Here is a 19,134-nt window from a genome sequence, read left to right on the forward strand (position 1 = left end):
TATATATGTATTTAATTAATTAATATTAGTTACTTAGTCATGACATCATAGATTAACCCATTTGACCCGTAATGCTAGATCATTGACCTACCTACCACCTAGGTATAAAAATGGTTTCATTTTCAATATGGTTAAAATTTTTGCATTCCATTTATATCATTGATAAAATAATTATTATTTATCATACTAATTTTTGTTTATATTATTAATATATAATATTATAGATGTGTCTAAAATTGTTTCATATTTTTTGTACTATTATATTTTAAAAATCATTTTTAATTATACATCATGGGTTAACCTATATGACCTGAAAGGTTGAACCACTAACCCACCCCTTAGATAGGAAGATGGTTTAATTTCCCATTGGTTTTAAGTTGTATATTTGATGTCCATCATTAATAAAATTATGTATATTTTATCGTAATTATTTTCAATATAACAAATATATAATAATAGAAATGTGTCCATTCTTTTTTTCAAAATTTATTTATTTTTCTATATTTTTTGTATTTCTTATATTTCAAAAATTGTATTGTTTATTTATGACAACATGAAATTATCCATTCGAGCCAAATGGTTGAAGTACTTACCCACGACTTAGATGGAAAACATGATTTCATTTATAGGTTTATTTTAAAAATATAAAATTTCATTCTATTAATAATTATTGTGTATAGACTATTGGAATTTATAAACAAAAGTATTTTTTATATTTATAAATTTGTATTATTTATTTATAATATCATGAAATTATTCATTTGACCCAAATGGTTGAACTACTTACCCACCACCTAGATGAAAGATACGATTTCATTTATATGTTTATTTTAAAAATATAAAATTTCATTTTATTAATAATTACCGTGTATGGATTTATTAGTGGAATTTAATGATGATAAACAAAATTATAAATGTTGGATTCAATGAGATAGAATGTGATTTATTTAATGACTTAAATGTGAGACTTAATGAGAGGTAATTGAATGTACTTAATGGCATTTTTTTAATTACATTTTATACCATTTCAATGAAGATAAACTATATTCAATAGGAAAGGTATTTCAGTAAAGAAAAATTCCAAAAGCCAATACCTCTTCATTCACACTTTTATAAATAGTATAGATATGGATATTTGATTAAAGATAATCATTTTGAAAAGGTTTATAAGTTTTATGAACATGCGGTTTTTGTATTATCATAAATTTTAATTAAGGTTATTTTGGTATAGCCACAGGTTGTATAGACTTCCCTTATCCCTACTCTTTATTTCATCACAAGCACAACTAGCCCAATTGATTGTTCTCTATTATTAGTTAACCTTTGTTAATAGTTAAATCATTGTTAGAAAAATAAAATAGTGTATCTTGATCACACTTGATTATGCTTTAACCATTGGATGAGAAAAGCAAAATCAACAAGCATGATTAAATTATAGTGTCTCCACGCGAACCAAGTTGAAGGGGTGGGGACAAAGAGCAAGGTGCATGTGGGTCCATGTGTACAAAATACTGGCATACGTTCATCGGTAATTGATTTTTTAACAAGCAATCATTTTTAACCAATGTTTAGAAAACCTACGGATTGGCTAGTCGAACCGGTTGAACCATGACCCAAGGGTCTTATCCTAGAAATCATATTAGATTTGCTATAAAGCCGGTTTAATCGCAGAATCAACAAAACAGTCCTGGTTTCATGCCCGTGTCACTAATTGAGACTAAATTTCAAGATCTCTTATTTATGTGCATTATTCAATTATCATTAATCAATTCCTTTATTTGTGTCAATTAATTAGTCTTTATTGAATATATTAATTTATTATAAATGTATTTTTAAAGAAAACTAGCGAGACCTGTGCGATGCATGGGATTCGTTAAAAAAAGTGAAATAAAAAAAAATATATAACAGTAACTAAATAAATACCAGAATTTATAATAGTAACTAAATAAGGCTGTAATTAATATAAATACACCACAATTAAATAACAGTAATTTAATACCGTAATTAAATATGCCATATTTGAAATAATGCTAATGTATACTGTTAAAAAAGTAAATAAATACCGTTAGATACAGTAACTAAAATTAAGTATTGCAATAAAATATCACAATTAAACAATTTTTTTGAAATTAATACCATATTTTAATTATTTAATAATGTTAAAATTAGTTAAGTACCGTAATGAATTTAATTAATTAATAAATATTGATATTAAATAAATACTGTAACTAATAAAAATTATCACAAATAAACAACACTAATTTAATAAATAAAGATACCATAATTAAATAAATATTGTAATTAATAAAAACATACTGTAATTAAATAATAGTAATTTAATACCAAATTAAATAAATACCATTAGTTAAAAGAAATACTATATTTTAATAAATAATGTTATTAAAAACTAATTAAATACCAGAATTAATAATAAATACTGTATCTAATAAAAATACCGCAATTAAATAACAATAATTCAATAAATAAAAGACATTGGAATTAATAATAAATAATAGTAATTTAATACCATAATTAAATTAAATAAATACCATATTTGAAGTAATGTTAATGTATACTGTTAAAAAACTAAATAAATACCGCTAGTTACGTGGATTAAAAAAACTATAATGTTAATGTAACAGTAATTCAAAAACTAAATGATTTTTGGATATTTAGTTACATTTTTAACAAAATTAGAATACAAACACTAATTTAATAAATAAAAATACAGTATTTAATAAAAAATACTGCTAATTAATAAAAATACCATAATTAAATAAATGATGTTATTTAAATTAATACCATAATTAAATTAAATATATACAGTATTTAAAGTAATTACATAGCAGAATTAATAATAAATACCCTAGTTACTATTAAATAGTGTTAAAAATACTACAATTTATTTTAATTAAAAAATGTAGTAATTAAATAAATACTGTAATTAATAAAAAACATACTGTGATTAAATAATAATAATTTAATACCAAAAATAAATAAATGCCATTAGTTAAAAGAAATAATGTATTTAATAAAAAATACTATTAATTAATAAAAATACCGTAATTAAATAAAAATTATTTTCAAAATAAATAGCATAATTAAATTAAATATATACTGTATTTAAAATAACGTTAACCAATAATGTTAATGAATTAAATAAATACCGTTAGTTGAAATCAATACTGTAATTAATGAAAATTATTGTAATTAAATAACAGTAATTTAATACCGTAATTAAATAAATACCATTAGTGAAAGGAAATATCTTATCTTAATAAATACCCTTAAGTATTGCAATAAAATATCACAATTAAACAAATTTATGAAATTTAATATCGTATTTTAATTATTTAATACTTTTAAAATTAATTTAAGTAATTAACAAATACTGATATACGATATGCCTACATTCTCCGTGCGCCAAATAGAATCTACTCGTGCGAGTAGATCAATGGCATCACGTACAATCACTTCGTACGTGCGATTGTCTCAGTCCATCTTTCGGAATCTCCTCACATACAAGCATTTTGTGTGTGTTTCGAACTCTCTCTATCTCTCTTAGTGTCTTCTCGGAGAAGCTTTGCCTCGGGTAATACCCCCCTCTCTCGAAGCATCCAAGTCAATCAAACGATTCAAACCTCGCAAGTTGCAGCCCCAATCTATCTTTACATGTGTTTCTCTTTTCTCAGTCCATCTTCTTCTTAGATAGCATGGGTTCCATACCTCTCCCTCCCCAGTGGGATACCTGAATGGACGATGGGGTGTCTCTTTTCTTAGATAGTTAGACAGCAAGGGTCCGTGCCTCTCCCTCTCCAGTGGGATACTTGAATTGTTTGGCTACAATGGGGGTTTCACATTTGTTCCCTCCATTCCTTCTTCTTACAATGGATGTTATTTTTATGGTGATTTATGCTCCCTAAACTCTGCTTTCCTTTATTTGTTCCCTTCTATTTTGTTTTTTCTCACAAGTTTATTAATTGTTGGCTTTCTATTTTGCTTTCGTTGAGTTTCCATTTGTTCCCTCCATTCCTTCTTACAGTGGATGTTATTTTTATGGTGATTTATGCTCCCTAAACTATGTTTTCCTTTATGTGTTCCCTTCTATTTTGTTTTTTTTTTTTTCTCACAAGTTTATTAATTGTTGGCTTTCTGTTTTGCTTTCGTTGAGTTTTTATTTTCTCACAGGTTTATGCTCCCTAAACTCTGATTTCTATTTTGCTCTTTGCTCCCTAGATTTATATTTTTCTTGTTTTATAGGATTTGAGGTCGCTCTAGGCTGTTTTCCTGCTTGCCTCGGATGTCTTTCCTCTATTTCACTTGGGGTTTTGTTTCTACCATTGGGTTCTCCTCCTCCTTTTTTCTTCTACTAAGGGAGTTTGTTTTCATGCTCGAAGTATGTTTGTGCTCTTTCCCAATGGATTTTGATGCAACTTTATGTTACAACTTGTTTTGATCGCTAGCCATTTGTTGGGCATGGCTAAGGACGCTCGACAATTGCCAACAGGTTTCTTATCACTTCACCTTTTTATTACAAGGGTAAGCTGTTTAGACTTCCCCTACAGTTTTACCCGTTCTTTGACTTTATAGCATATTACTTACCTATGGGTTCATTTCATGATTATTTTATCTAGGTCCTTCCATTTTTCGACTTACCCATTTTCAGGTAATCATTCTCAGCTTTAATTTTAATTTTCAAAACTAAACATTGCTATTGATCAAATGCATTAAACCTTAGTGTCTATTGACTTTTGACTTCTTACCTCAATATGAAACTTAGTTTTTTTTAAAATGCTAATCAAAAGAAATCTCGAAGACCCAAATTCCTTGAATCAGGTAATTACTTTTCTCTTGAAAATCCTTGCACTTTCTATTAATTATAATCCCTTTGAAGTTATAAACTAGAGATTTATGTGAATTAGGGCTCTATTTTGATTTATTGTGCTATATTCAACAAGGAAATTTGTTTGTTTTCTCATGCAACATTTTTTGCAAAAATTTGAAGAGTTTGGACTTACTTGGAATTGTGATGTAAAGAATTAGCTTACATGATCCCCTGTTGTCTCATGCTGAAATTCATTTGAAGTGGTTGGCTTTCTACACATGCAACTCATAAATTAAATGATGGGAAGGATATTTCTATGGCTTATCAATGAGGTATAGAAATTTGAGATGACTTGGGTATAAATGGTCATGGTTCTAGATATGCTAAACCGTTTGCTAATTAAGGATATTATTTTATTTTTTTGATAGTTGATTTATTATTGTAGTTTCCAAGGATATTATTTTATTCCTATCATTATTGGTATTGAATTGGTATCTGCTCTTCATATAGCACTCTTTACATTGACTTCATAGCCACATCCCATCGTGTATTGGGAACATCTCCCGTTAATAATAACATACAAGTACGAGAGATGTTCTTAATGTGCAACTGATACATGTTGTGAGGAGCAGATCTGGACTCATTGGTATTGTTCATTATCATTAACAAAAATTGGTTGATAGCTATTATTATTGCTACTTATTTTTCCATTTTATTTGTTTATTCATTTTCTACTTAAACCTCAACAGGTTTATTTGAGAATCGCTTATGCCTACGTTGCCTTTTGTCCCTTGTAGAGAGCTCCATTCAGCTAATCATCAATGAACATCGAGCTTGGGTGTGGACCTTAACTGAATGAGCAATGATGTTGCGCAATCCAGCTACTCCCAGTTGGAGGTGATTTGGCTTCCAGTAGACGACGGACTCAGTTGATTTGCAAGAGGCGAATCAAAGAACCCGGGGTTGCTTACCCGGCAAGGTCGCTCCGATGCTTAAGTCAGTACTTGGTTGCGAGTTGATAGTAGTTTAGAATGCAAGAGGGCTTGAGAGCAGAGATTATGCGTACCTTTCACCCTCGGGGAGTGGAGCACTTATATAGTAGAGCCTTCGCGGGTTTCGCGGAGCAGTTCCAGGATCCTCGTTACGATGAGGTCCGTTTTCGCATTAATTGGGATAACGCTACCAACTGATAAGATTCATCACTTTCGCCCGAATCGGACGGGGGAGATAATGCTAGCTGTTACGAGGCGTGATCCCGTTAGGCGTGGAATCTGGTGGCGAGATCTTCGTGGTTGCCATGCAGTGGTCGGTTAATATTACTCGAGCTAGTGCCCTTTGGATCTGACTTGGTACGAATGCTGAAGTGCCTTGGAACCAAGGTGGTCCTGATGCGATTGTGCCCCGAGGTGAACTTTTCCCGAGGCGGACTTGCCCCGAGGTGGTTCGGTTATTCGAGCTCGATCCATTGCAGACTTGGTGTGTCGGACTAAGCTGTCATCGTGCTAGTTAGGTCGTGTCCACGTGTCCCCCTATTACTAGGTTGGGCCAAATCACCCTTCATTAATTGCTTTCACTCCTCGAGCCAAGGGTCTTGACCCGGTGCGGGGAGTTCATGACGAGCCAAGTGGATTTGGTCCAAGGTCTAGGCAGCTAGCCAGATGAATCATGGGTCGGACTTGTTCGTCCACCCGGTTCAATCAGGAAAATCCAGGTTGCGTCTGGCCTATGTGCAGACATTACACGATCTATAAACTCTGCGGACGTCCAAAAACGCGTTGAACCGATTTTATCCTCGAGGGTCACGTAATCGGTTTTCCTAGGAGCCGTTGGATTGTTTCGATCTCGACCGTTAGTTCTCGGACATAGCGGTTATAAATAGGGGGGTCCGTGACTCATTTTTCTCGCCACAAATTTAATGATTGGTATCTTCTGAGGTCATGTCAGAGTCTTTCAACTCGCTTTCTCTTTGTGTTCCGAGGTCGTCATTCTCTTTGGCGAGTTTGTGTTTTCCTTCGTTTGCTTCTCTTTTGCTTTTTAATCATGTCTAGTTCTAGAGTAGATAGGCTTTTAGGTAGTTCTATTGAGGTTGAGGGTGCCGTGGTGCAATCCGCGGCCCCTGCTGGGGAGGTCAGCTCGCCGCTGGGTGACTCCCCTCTTCAGTCTTTAGAGGAAACTTCCCTTTTTGAAGTTGAGCCATCTTGGTTCGGGGAGACCGAGGTTCGGGAAGAGGGTCCGTCCTCTAGAACGGAGGCCCCGTCTTCTTCCCAGGTTCGGGATCCAGATGATTTCGGTCTTTCTACTATGACCTCGGATAAGCTAATGTACTTAGTAGCTCGCTATCGTTTTCCCGATAGTTTGGTCTTTAGTCTTCCCCTAGGTCAATATCCTTGGGCTCATGATTACCATGAGCTCGCGGTCTTTGAGGAGTAGCTCGCGGTCGGGCTGCGCTTTCCTCTTCACCCTTTCATCATAGAGGTAGTTAAGTTTTTTAATATTACCATCGATCAACTACATCCAAACTCTATCCGGAGTATAGTTGGTACTATCTCCTTGTTCCATATGTATAGTTGGCCTCTGTCCCTAGATACCTTCAGTTCGATCTGTGCGATCAAGCGAAATTCTACTTGTCTGTGCGGGCTTGTCAGACAAAGCTATTACATCTCACCTCGACATGGGTTCAAAATCCTGTTCGGCTGCCCGAACAAGGTTCCCGCCTGGAAGAGGAGGTACTTTATTGTCCGAAATCCTAAAGGTGGTCTTTTCTAACTCACTAGAGGGTGACTATCAAGGATCCTGGGGTGAGCTTGGATGCAGAAACTAGGGCAGTCGTCAACTCGTGGAGGGACCTCTGCCTCGGGATGAAAGATTTCTTGGTTGAGGAGAAGCTTGTGCGAGTTGGTCTGAGCCCTCTTGGTAGGTTTCCACCTTGGTTTTTTACTTTAAAGTTCTTTTTAGTTTGCAGCTAACCTTTTGCTCTTGTAGTTACCATGACGGAGGTCGATGCTGAGAACCTTCTCAAGAGCTCTCAAAGAGGGAAGAAGAGGAAGGCTTCGAAGAAGCTTCGCCGGGAGGTCGGTCCTTCAGCCCCTACCCCATCCGAAGTCTTGGCCGTGGAGCCGATCTCGGCCGAGCTCCTCGAGGAGGAGGTTCATCCTCAACCCCCCGTGGTGGACTTGGATGATGACTAGGAGGAGGATGCTTGGCCTCACGAACTGGGGAGCACTTATGTACCCAACCAGGAAAGCGTCCAACCTCACAGGCCGAAAAGCGCTTCTGCACCGAGGCCCAAGTCCTCCAATGAGAGCATAATGACTCTTCGGCTCGCAATATGCAAGAGTAGGGATGCCGTCTTTCTTGACGAGGTCGCAGAGTGGGTTGACATGTCTACAGCCATGCTCGGAGCTTGAGCTGTCGGTTACTGCATGGTGGTAAATATCTTACTTTACAGTTTATTTCTTTGTCAATTTCAAATGTACTTACCTCGCTTTTATTTGCTAGGTGAACTCTGCCATTCATTCGTTGATGTGTCGGTTTGAGATCCGCCTGAAGCAGGTCAAAATGACGAGGAAAAGGCATGACAACTTCATCGCGAACTGGACCTTGCTCGGGGCAAGATACTTCGGGCCAAGAATGGAGCTCAAAGTCAGCAGGAGTTGATCTTGGCCATGATTGAGGAGGAGAAGCAACAGGAACTAATCTCCACACTGACTGATGAAAAAATGGGGCAACAAGAGAAAATCTATGTTGACCGAGGAGAAGGCAAAGCTTCAACAAGAGATTGAGAATCTCAAAGCGACGATCCAGGAGCGGACTACGATCTTTGAGACCGCCCTCCAAGAGGCGCGAGAAGAAAGAAGCCACGCCATCGAACGCTTCAAGGAATCCTCGGAGTTCCATGATCTCCAGGCCGAATACGGGTCGAGATTCTATCGTTCCGGTTTCAAGCTGTGCAGGTACTTGGTGCGGCAAAAGTTCCCTGACCTTGATCTCGGAGTCATCACTATGTCGGGCCTTACCCCCGAGGTGGCGAAGGTGACAAACGAAGAGCCCAACTTGTCAGAGGAGGAAAGTGACGATGAAGTCGAAGAGGTGGGCTCCTCGGGTCAAGAGGATGCGGGAGAGCACATGGAGATTGATCCTGCTAACAGTCCTCATGAGAAATTTTGGCTTTTTGTTCTTTCTATGTTTTGGATGTACGCCCCGAGGCCACCGAGCTCGGGTTATACTGAAACCTCTGAACTCACACTTTTTCATCAATGAAATATAAACTTTTCTGAGCAATCCTTGTGCAAAAATATTCTAAGTGTAAATAACTCCCGATCTGGGCAACGAATGTATAGGTTACCTGAATTGTCGAGCTATCGAGCTGGACAACAAGTAAGGATAACCAAAGTAAAAATTTATCTAAGTGTTTGTTACCCCGAATTGTCTATTTGGACTATTAGTAGGGGCAACTTTACATAGTGAACGTCGAGGTGAGCGACATTGTAGGGTATATACCCGACCTGTCCGCGCACGGGCTACTCATTTAAATGTCGGTTGTCCCTAACGGGCCAAACCTGTTGATATATGCCGAAGTGGGTTAGACATCGTAGGGTTTAAACTCGAGCTGTATACTCTTTAGGCATTAAAAGTACTTTGCCTATGTCGAAGAGGCGATTAGGACTTATATGCCCATGCCGAGGAGGCAATTGGGACTTATACGCCCATGCCAAAGGAGCTACTGGGACTAGTTCGCCCAAGCTGAAGAGGCGACTGGGACTTATATGATGCCGATGTCTTTTATCAACTTGACTCTTTTAGTCCTTGGACTTCTGGGAGTAACTCACAGTCCGCTTTCCAGTTTGACGATCACAGGTAGTATCGCCTTAAATTGCTGACGTTACATGCTCGAGGTACCTGTCTTCCTTCTAAGGTATTGAGCTCGTACGTACCTTCCCCGAGTACCCGCTTTATTCGGTAGGGACCTTCCCAGTTTGGTCCGAACTTTTCGACACCGGGCTCAGACACCATAACTTTTCGAAAGATCAGGTCTCCGACACGGAAGTGCCGCTTCTTGACCCTATCGTTATAGTACTGAGCCACTCTTTGCTGGTAAATTGCGGTCCGGATATATGTGAGGTCCCGTACTTCCACCAGGTCGAGGTTGGTACGGAGCTAGTCATCGTTGGTTTCTTCGTCGTATGCCTCTAAGCGTAATGTAGGCACCTCGGTCTCGGCTGGGATTACCGCGTCCGTGCCATAGGTGAGGTTGAAGGGGGTTTCACCTGTGGCGGTCTTCACTATAGTTCGGTAGGCCCATAATACACTGGGTAGCTCGTCTACCCATAGTCATTTAGCTCGGGCTAAGCAGGCTTTTAGTCTACGGAGTATTGCTCTGTTTGTGACTCCCACCTGCCTATTTGCTTGAGGGTGTGCCACCGAAGTGAAATTCTGTTGTATCTCCATCTCGGCACACCAATTTTGAAACTTGATATCTTCGAATTGCTTACCGTTGTCAGAGATAAGCACCCGGGGTAGTCAGAAGCGGCATACTATACTCCTCCAAAAGAAGTTTTGTACACTTCGTGCTATGATTGTTGCTAGGGGTTCCACCTCCACCCACTTCGTGAAGTAATCCACTACTGCCACCAAGAATCTCCTCTGTCATGTCGCTGGCGGGAATGGTCCAAGAATGTCAATTCCCCACTGTGCGAAGGGCCATGGGCTAATGAGGTACTTCAGGTCGGCAACAGGTTGGTGGTGGATGTTGGAGTGCCTTTGGCATTTGTCGCACTTCTTGACAAGCTCGAGCGCGTCTGCCTTCATCGTGGGCCAGTAGTACCCCTGTCGTAGCGCTTTCTGGGCGAGGGCCCTGCCCCCTAAGTGTCCGCCACACAGACCTTCATGAGTGTCGTGGAGAACGAGCTCGGCCTCTGAGGGTCGCAAGCAGCGCAAGTAGGGGAGCGTGTAGGATCTCCGGTACAACCATCCGTCTATTATGACATACTTGGTTGCCTGTCGCTTTACCCTTTTGGCTGCGTTGCGATCTGCAGGGAGAGTCCCGTGAAGCAGGTAGCTCGCGAGTGGGTCAATCCAGCTTGGCTCTGCTTGTGCAACAGGAGCGACCTCTTCTTCCCCCCCCGAAAATGTTGGGCCGAGGTAGGTTCTCTATATACACGGTCCTCATGGTGTTGTTGCTCGTATTGGCTAATCGGGACAAGGCGTCGACCTCAGTGTTCTCGGACCTTGGAATTTGCTTGATGAAGCATGATTGGAAGCCGCGTAGAACTTCCCTGACGTTGGCTAGATAAGCAACCATGGTGGGGTTGCGAGCTTCGTAATCACCAGTGACCTGGTTGATCACGAGCTGGGAGTCACTGTAGATGACGTGTTTGGCTTGTTCTTCGTTTGCTAGAGCGAGCCCAGCTATCAGTGCTTCGTACTCTGCTTTGTTATTGGATGCTACGAACTCGAACTGAAGTGCGTACTCCAGTTTCACCCCGCTTGGCCCGTATAGAATGATGCCGGCTCCGCTTCCTTGCTGATTAGATGAGCCGTCTACATGGAGGATCCAGGGCTCCTCGTCCTAAGTTGGCCTTGCTCTAACCGGGATTGGTGCCGCACTGGTTGAAGCTTCCTCTCTGTGCTCGAGCTCAATCAATTCAGGGACTGTGGTGCTGAAGGTGCATTCTACAACGAAGTCGGCTAAGGCTTGGGCCATAATCGCCGTTCGAGGCTCATACCGGATGTCGTACTCGCTGAGTTCGATGGCCCACTTCGTCAGTCTGCTGGATACCTCGGGCTTGAGTAAGATTTGCCTCAAAGGTTTGTTGGTGAGAATGACGACGGTGTGGGCTTGGAAGTACGGTTGAAGCTTCCGAGTTGCGATGACCAGTGCGTACGCCAGTTTCTCGATCTTTGGGTACCTTGTTTCTGCATCCTGCAAAACTTTGCTGATATAGTAGATGGGCCATTGAACCTGACCTACTTCCTTTATCAGTACCGAGCTGACCACCTCATCACTTGCGGAGAGGTACAGCTTCAAAACATCTCCATCCTCGGGTCGGGTCAGAATCGAGATACTAGTTAAGTATTTTTTGAGCTCATCGAAGGCGAGATGGCACTCTTCGGTCCACTCAAAGTCCTTACTTTTTTTGATCGCCTTGAAAAAAGATAGGCAGTGATCTGCCGACTTGGACATGAAGCGGCTCAGAGCGGCTATACGATCGTTTAGCTTCTAAACATCCTTCAATTTACGAGGCGGCCTTATATCTAGGATGACCTTTATTTTTTCAAGGTTGGCTTCGATGCCACATCAGTTAACTATGTAACATAGGAATTTACCCGAGGTGACACCGAAGACACACTTGTTAGGGTTTAACTTCATGTTATATTTGCGCAAAACTTCAAAAACACAAAGCAAATATTTTATTAAACAATTTAAAAATTGGGTTTTGACGACCATGTTGTCTATATAACACTCAACCTTGTTGCTGATCAACAGCTCAAAGATTATGTTTACAAATCTCTGGAAGGTTGCCCCATTATTTTTTAGTTCAAAGGGCATGACTTTGTATAGTAAAGCCTAGCTTGGTTATGAAAGCCGTTTTTTCCTCGTCGGTAGGGTCCATCTTGATCTGATTATATCTTGAGTACGCGTCCAAGAAACTCAGCAGACGGTCGATCTTAGGAAGTGGGAAACAATCTTCGGGCAAGCCCGGTTCAGGTTGGTATAATCGACGCACGTGCATCATTTACCGTTGGTCTTTTTTACCAGAACGGGGTTAGCTACCCAACTCGGGTAATGGACTTCCTTGATGAAATCGGCTGCAAGGAGCATTTCGACCTCCCCGTCCAGCGCTCCGTGGCGAGATTGCGTTTCTTCTGTTTAACGGGCCTGACTACAGGATCAGTATTTAACTTGTGAGTTATTATTTTTGCATCTAAACTGGGCATCTCTGCCACGGACCATGCAAATATATCTAAATTTTTAATTAAAAAACTTACTAGCTGAGAACGAAGAGGTTCCTCGACTGATGCACCGATCTGGAGAGTCCTAGCTGAATCTTCTATTGAAACAGGTACGTGGACTGTCTCTTCTGTCGGTGTACTCCGTAGGTCGCTCTAGCTCGAGGTCATCTGCTACATTGGCTTTCCTTTTGAGGGCGATGAAGTAGCATTTGCGAGACTCGAGCTGGTCGCCTCGCGTTACCCGTACTCCGAAGTTCGTGGGGAACTTCATAGCCAAATAGTAGGTGGCCACCACTGCCTGAAGTGCGTGGGTGATGGGCCGACCTATAATGGCGTTGTATGAGGAGGGAGTTGCGACCACTAGGAAAGTATGCTCGAATCATGCGATATTAGGCCACATGCCGACCTCCACAGGTACTGAAATTCGCTTTAGGGGCCTGACTTCTTCGTTGAAGCCTACCAGAGGAGTATTCGTGGGCTTGATGTCGCTTTCTTGGAGCTGGAGCTTGTCGAAGACGTCCTTGAACAGGATGTCTGCCGAACTGCCTGAATCGACCAGGACGCGCTTCACCTCGAAGTCATTGATCCTCATCTTTATGACTAGCGCGTCATCATGGGGGTATTGAATCCCGCGCGCGTCGTCTTCCGTGAAGAATATGGGATCTTCGAGCCTTGGCTGCTTCAAAGGATTCTGTTCTTTTCTTTCTAGTTCGCGATCTGAGGTCTTCGCCGCTGCCGAGGTGCAGCCCGCAACAATAGACCCGCCGGTAATTATATGGATTACCCCGCGGATGGGTATCTCTTCGAGCAGTTGTCTCTGCGGCTCCTCACTCTGTTTGTTGCTGGACTCAGGAGCATCTCTCCTTTGCTCCCCTTGCTGATCTGTTTGACTTTTATTATCTTTTTGTACAAAGTTTTTCAAGTATCCGCGACGGATGAGTTCTTCAATCTCATCGTGGAGGTTTCTACAATTTTCAGTACTATGATCGTGATCTTTTTGGAAATGATAGTATACATTCTTGTTTCTTGTGTTAGGATCTCCCCTCAACCGAGGTGGCCACTTCACATAAGAAGCGTCTTTGATCGCCATGAGAATCTCTCCCCGCTTCGCATTAAGGGGCATGTAGCTTGTCCTTTCAATCGAAGGAGTTCAGGAACGCTGATCTGACTTATTCCCTCCCCTGGTTGGTTCGTCCTTTCTTCGCTTGTTGTCCCCGTTGTTCGAGGTGTCGCCTTCTCGTTTTCTCTTCTTCGCTGGGTTCTCACTTTTTTGGTTCATCTCTTCTTCTGTCCTGATGAACTGATCAACGAGCTTGAGAAACTCAGTGATATCCTTGGGCTTGTTGGCTACCACGTGCCACTTGAACTCTCTGTGAGTAATACCTCTCTTCGCTGTTGTGAGTCTTACAGCGGGATCTAGGTCAGGAATCTGCAAGCAAGTGTCGTTGAAGCGTTTGATGTAGCTTCGAATCGACTCTCCTTCCCTCTGGACTATACTGAGGAGGATTTCTTGTGACCTCAGACACTTCTTACTGGTGATGAAGTGCAAGGTGAACATTTGCACGAACTGCGCCCAACTCTTAATCGTCCCGGGCGCGAGGTTCCTATACCACGTGCGAGCTACTCCTTTGAAGGTTGTAGAGAAGGCAACACACATGCAAGATTCATCAGCCCCAACTAAGTGCATCTGGGACTGGAAGGAGTCTATGTGATCATTCGGGTTGAATGACTTGTCGTACTTGTCTAGCGGAGGTACCTTGAAGTCCTTCAGCATTGGGGTGGCCAGGAGCTTGAAGGACAAGGGAGATGGCACAGAGAGGAGGGGAGTGGTCTTCGCGGTTCCTGAGCTAGCTTCTTCTTTGCCTTTAGGCTGTTTGGGCTGACTTGGTCCAGCGAGCTGGCTTGGAACTGTAGCTCGGTGTGTCTTACGACGCCGCTTCCGCTGCTTTCGCTGCTTCCTGACTGGTTCGGTATTTGTGCTGCTAACTTCAGTGTTGTCGGGCACTGTTCTGGCATGAAGTTGCTCGGACTGTTGACACTGGCTGCTGTGGATAGAGGGGCCTTGTCTAGAGCCCGCGACTAGAACCCCGAACCGGTTCCCTGCGAGTGAACCTTCAAGCTGCGAAGGCCGAGGTAAAGCAGCTCTGGCAGGCTGAGTGTCTCCCGACCTATTCACTTGCTGCGAGGCGGGAGGAGTGACTTGCCTTTCCCTCCTGCCGCGGGACGAGACCTGGCTCATGAGAGGATTTTGGATCTGGGAAGTCTCTCCCCGACGAGGAGGGCGATTGCCTTGATGGCGAGACTTGTTTTGCTGTGTCGTCGGATGCCGAGGTGGAATTGGTTGTTGATTCTGTTGCAGCGGAGGGAACTGTTGCTGATATTGCTGCTGGTAGAAATGGTGCATGACCTGTTGCTGGTACTGTTGGAATTGTTAGACCTGTTGCATTTGGACTTGAATAGCCCGCATGCAGTGTACCAGGTCGTCAAGTTGATTCTACTCGACTGTAGGGGGAATTACAAAGGGTTCAACAAAGGTTGCACCCACCGTAGGAGGGAGTGGGGCATTCACCGATACTATGACCCGAGGCACGTTTAGTGTCGGAACCCCATTTGTATAGAGAGGCACAGTGAACTGTCCGATACACACGGATGGGACCTAAGGTTGCCCTCCTGAGACGTTCATTTCAGCATTCTGTCCGGCGTTACTGGAGGATGCCATGGATGCTTTTTGAGGAAATAGGCTTCTTGTTCCGATTCCCACAGACGATGCCAAATGATGTTGCGCAATCCGGCTGCTCCCAACTGAAGGTGATCTGGCTCCTAGTAGACGATGAACTCAGTTGGTCTGCAAGAGGCAAATCAGAGAACCCGGGGTTGCTTACTCGGCGAGGTCGCTCCGATGCTTAAGTTAGTACTTGGTTGCGAGCTGATAGTAGTTTAGAATGCAAGAGGGCTTGAGAGTAGGGATTACGCGTACCTTTCACCCCCGGGGGGTGGAGCATTTATATAGTGGAGCCTTCGCGGGTTTCGCGGAGCAGTTTCGGGATCCTCGTTACGATGAGGTTCGTTTCCGCGTTAATTGGGGATAACGTTGCCAACTGATAAGATTCATCACTTCCGCCCGAATCGGACGGGGGAGATAATACTAGCAGTTACGAGGCGTGATCCCGTAAGGCGTGGAATCTGGTGGCGAGATCTTTGGGGTTGCCATGCAATGGTCGGTCAATATTACCCGAGCTAGTGCCCTTTGGATCCGACCTGGTACGAATGCCGAAGTGCCTTGAAACCGAGGTGGACCTGATGCGATCGTGCCCCGAGGTGAACTTGTCCCGAGGCGGACTTGCCCCGAGGTGGTTCGGTTATCCGAGCTCGATCCGTTGCAGACTTGGTGCATCAGACTGAGCTGTTATCCTGCTAGTTAGGTCGTATCCACGTATCCCCTATTACTAGGTCGGGCCAAGTCACCCTACATCAAGCATGGTAGTTTATCTTCTTTGTAGTTGGTTTATTGATTTTTAATAAACTGGTTTATAGTTCTTCATAATTGATAATAATTATCTATTTTATTTATTTATTTTGTATTAAAACCTCCATTGATTTATTTGAGAATGGCTTAAACCTTTGTCGTGTTTTGTCCTTAGTAGAGGGCTCCATTCACTTGATCATCTTTGATTATTACTTGCAAAGTTGAGATTAACTTGATAGAATGAGCATGGAGGGCATGGGCTCTAATAGAATGAGCATAGAACTTGGACATCCCTTCCTTTCAAGGCTATTATTATTCATAGATGTGTTTTTTTTTTTTTTTTTTTATATATACATGGAATATTACACTTGATGCAAGGCCTGAGCACCAAAGATATCGGCTTTAGTAGAGACTTGAGATCTTGACGAGTGACTGAGACTTCTCGGAATTCTCCCATGCAATTAAGATTAGGGAATATGTTTCAACATTCTTGGATTCACTGTTTATATTCCCTTATTACCTCCCTTTCAGCAATACAAGATATTTTTAATGATCTTGGTTGGATTGCTATTGGATTATATTATTTTTGGTTTGTTGTTCTTGTGCTCATACATGTTTGTTGGGAATGGGCTCAAGGACAAGTGCCAACACTGAATGGGGTGAGTGATTGGAGTAGAGAGAGGGGGCGAGAGAAAGAGAGGGATGGAGGAATATAGGGTCATAGGGAATGAGTGCTCTAATTTGTTCTTTCTTCATTTTATATTTTTAGTTGGATGTGGGTAATGAAGTCTTATAGAACCCCATATTTTTTTTAGAGATCACTAGAGATTATTGAATTGTTTTTGTCCCATCAATGAAGTTTGAAAAACTGATGTACCCTCTTTCATGAAAGATGATGCATGTGATAATTAAGCTCACCTTATATGTAATCTCTATAATCCAAGTGTCGGAAGTGATGTTTTGAACACATGGTATGGTAATGTTCCAAAAGTTTCCATGAAAAGAAAACGATCAAATGGACACCTAAAGACCTTTTGACTCCTCTTACTCCCAAATGAAATAAAATTACCAATAATTTTTTCAAAGAAACAGGGGGAGTGTCGATTCTTAGCTGTGAGAATCATTTCATTTCTTCCTTTTTCTCTTTCTATTTATTTGTTTGATTATCTCTTTCCTTTACCAAAAAGCAAGAATTAGACTAAATTTCGTTTGTTTGTTTTTTACCATTGTTGGTTCAGACTAGGCTGCCAATTTTTTTTCTCTTACTAGCTCTTTTAATAATCTTATTTCCTTTTTAACTGAACAGGTTTTTAGTGAAGATGGAAAATCAGTTGGGACAACCACAAGTCTGAGACAAAGATGCCCATTGAAGAGCGATTTTTGCTATAGAAGACGATTCAAATAGCTCACCTCAAGTATTAACATGTTTTTGTAAAGAATGAAAATTTTCTTTTGTAATAAGCATATTAACCTCTTTAAATTCATAAGGGTAGTGCTTATTACACCATTTCCAAATTAATTAATTTCTTTTAAAACATACTTGTGATCCACAATTAATTTCGCACTATTTCCAGCACTCTCTCATAGCCTCTGCAAAGCAAACAAAAATATCACACATTTTTGGGGTGCTCTCTCCTTGCACGAATTCCCACGTGAGAGCAACCCATCGTGACAATAATCCAAACGTGCGAATAGGGGCTCTGTTCCCTTCACTCTTGAAATTTACTGGTTATGATTTCATGACCATGTTTGATCCGCCGCTTGAACAGTGTACAAGAATCTATAGCCCAACAGGATCCATACAACTCAGCTTTGAGACCTTTGAGCTTGAATGGTGGCCTCTGTTCTTACTACTCTCAACACTCCATTTCTCACCTAAATTCACGGCAAATCTGTTGCTGCTGCTGCAGTGCTGCTTCTCGCTGGGAGCAGGAGAGAGACCAAAAACAATTTCAAGAGACCAAAGGTTGAACCATCTCACCATTTTTTTCACTTACCCTCTCACTCTCAGACGTATCAAAGATTACAAATTCTCAGTAGTAGCCTTAACAGATTCAGGCATAGACATTAATTGTATTAGAAAATGAATTGTGCATTTTTCAAGAAAACATCCTAGCAAGTTAATGTCGCAAAGATTGAAATAAAATATAAGATTCTTGTAGCCCATATGTACAACTAATGAATTTGTCTAAAGTCTATTTTTCTTATGGTAAAAGACCTAAAACAAGAAGTTATTCTGTTCAGCAAAGTAAAGCTTATAGCAGAACTGCAAACTGAAATAAAAGAAAGACAGTTAATTAAAAATTTTCAATTTCTAAAAAAAATCAACAAAGGAAATTTGTGCTGAAATGCGTTCTGGCATAGAAAAAAGCATACAGTAGTAGAATTACCATATGAAAAGATTTTAGAGAATAAAAAATCTTAGATCGAAAACAACTTCAAGAGACCAAAGGTTGAACCATCTCAGCCACTCTCTTTTATTGAGATTTTCTTTCCTTCCATTCGTATGCAACCTCTCACTTCTGAGTTTTTATACGCAAGTTTTCTTCCAAGCAAAAGTTCAACTACTCCGGTTGCCGGCATTGCAAAAGTTTTAGTCGTTACAAATGTTGTAGGAGTTTCAGATGTTTTACCTCTCACTTTTGAGTTTTTTACGCCGGTTTTCTTCAAACGTTCCCTAACAACAGGTAGGAGGTCAAACCTCTATTTTATTGAGAAACGACGCATAAATAACTGAAAAAGAAGACGACGAAAATGGGTCTACGATGGCCCATTTTCGAAAACCCGAATACGAATAGTCGGGTCTAGCTAATCCAGACTCGTACTCATTACGGTTCATTTGGACATGTACACAGTACAGGTCAGTTGGAAATGTGCAAAATATATTTTA

The 19,134-nt window shown here is 40.9% G+C and overlaps 1 long non-coding RNA gene across 1 annotated transcript; it reads left to right on the plus strand.

Annotated features, from left to right (window-relative positions):
* Window positions 1-3,545: 3,545 nt before the first annotated feature.
* On the plus strand, window positions 3,546-17,781 carry LOC104610925 (uncharacterized). Its single transcript, XR_002023422.2, has 4 exons — window positions 3,546-3,905; window positions 4,261-4,539; window positions 4,635-4,666; window positions 17,551-17,781. It is a non-coding gene; the product is annotated as an uncharacterized LOC104610925 (long non-coding RNA).
* The last annotated feature ends 1,353 nt before the right edge of the window (window positions 17,782-19,134 follow it).

This window comes from Nelumbo nucifera, chromosome 1, assembly GCF_055504915.1.
Source record: "Nelumbo nucifera cultivar China Antique chromosome 1, China Antique-T2T, whole genome shotgun sequence".
In the NCBI taxonomy this organism is placed as follows: Eukaryota; Viridiplantae; Streptophyta; class Magnoliopsida; order Proteales; family Nelumbonaceae; genus Nelumbo; species Nelumbo nucifera.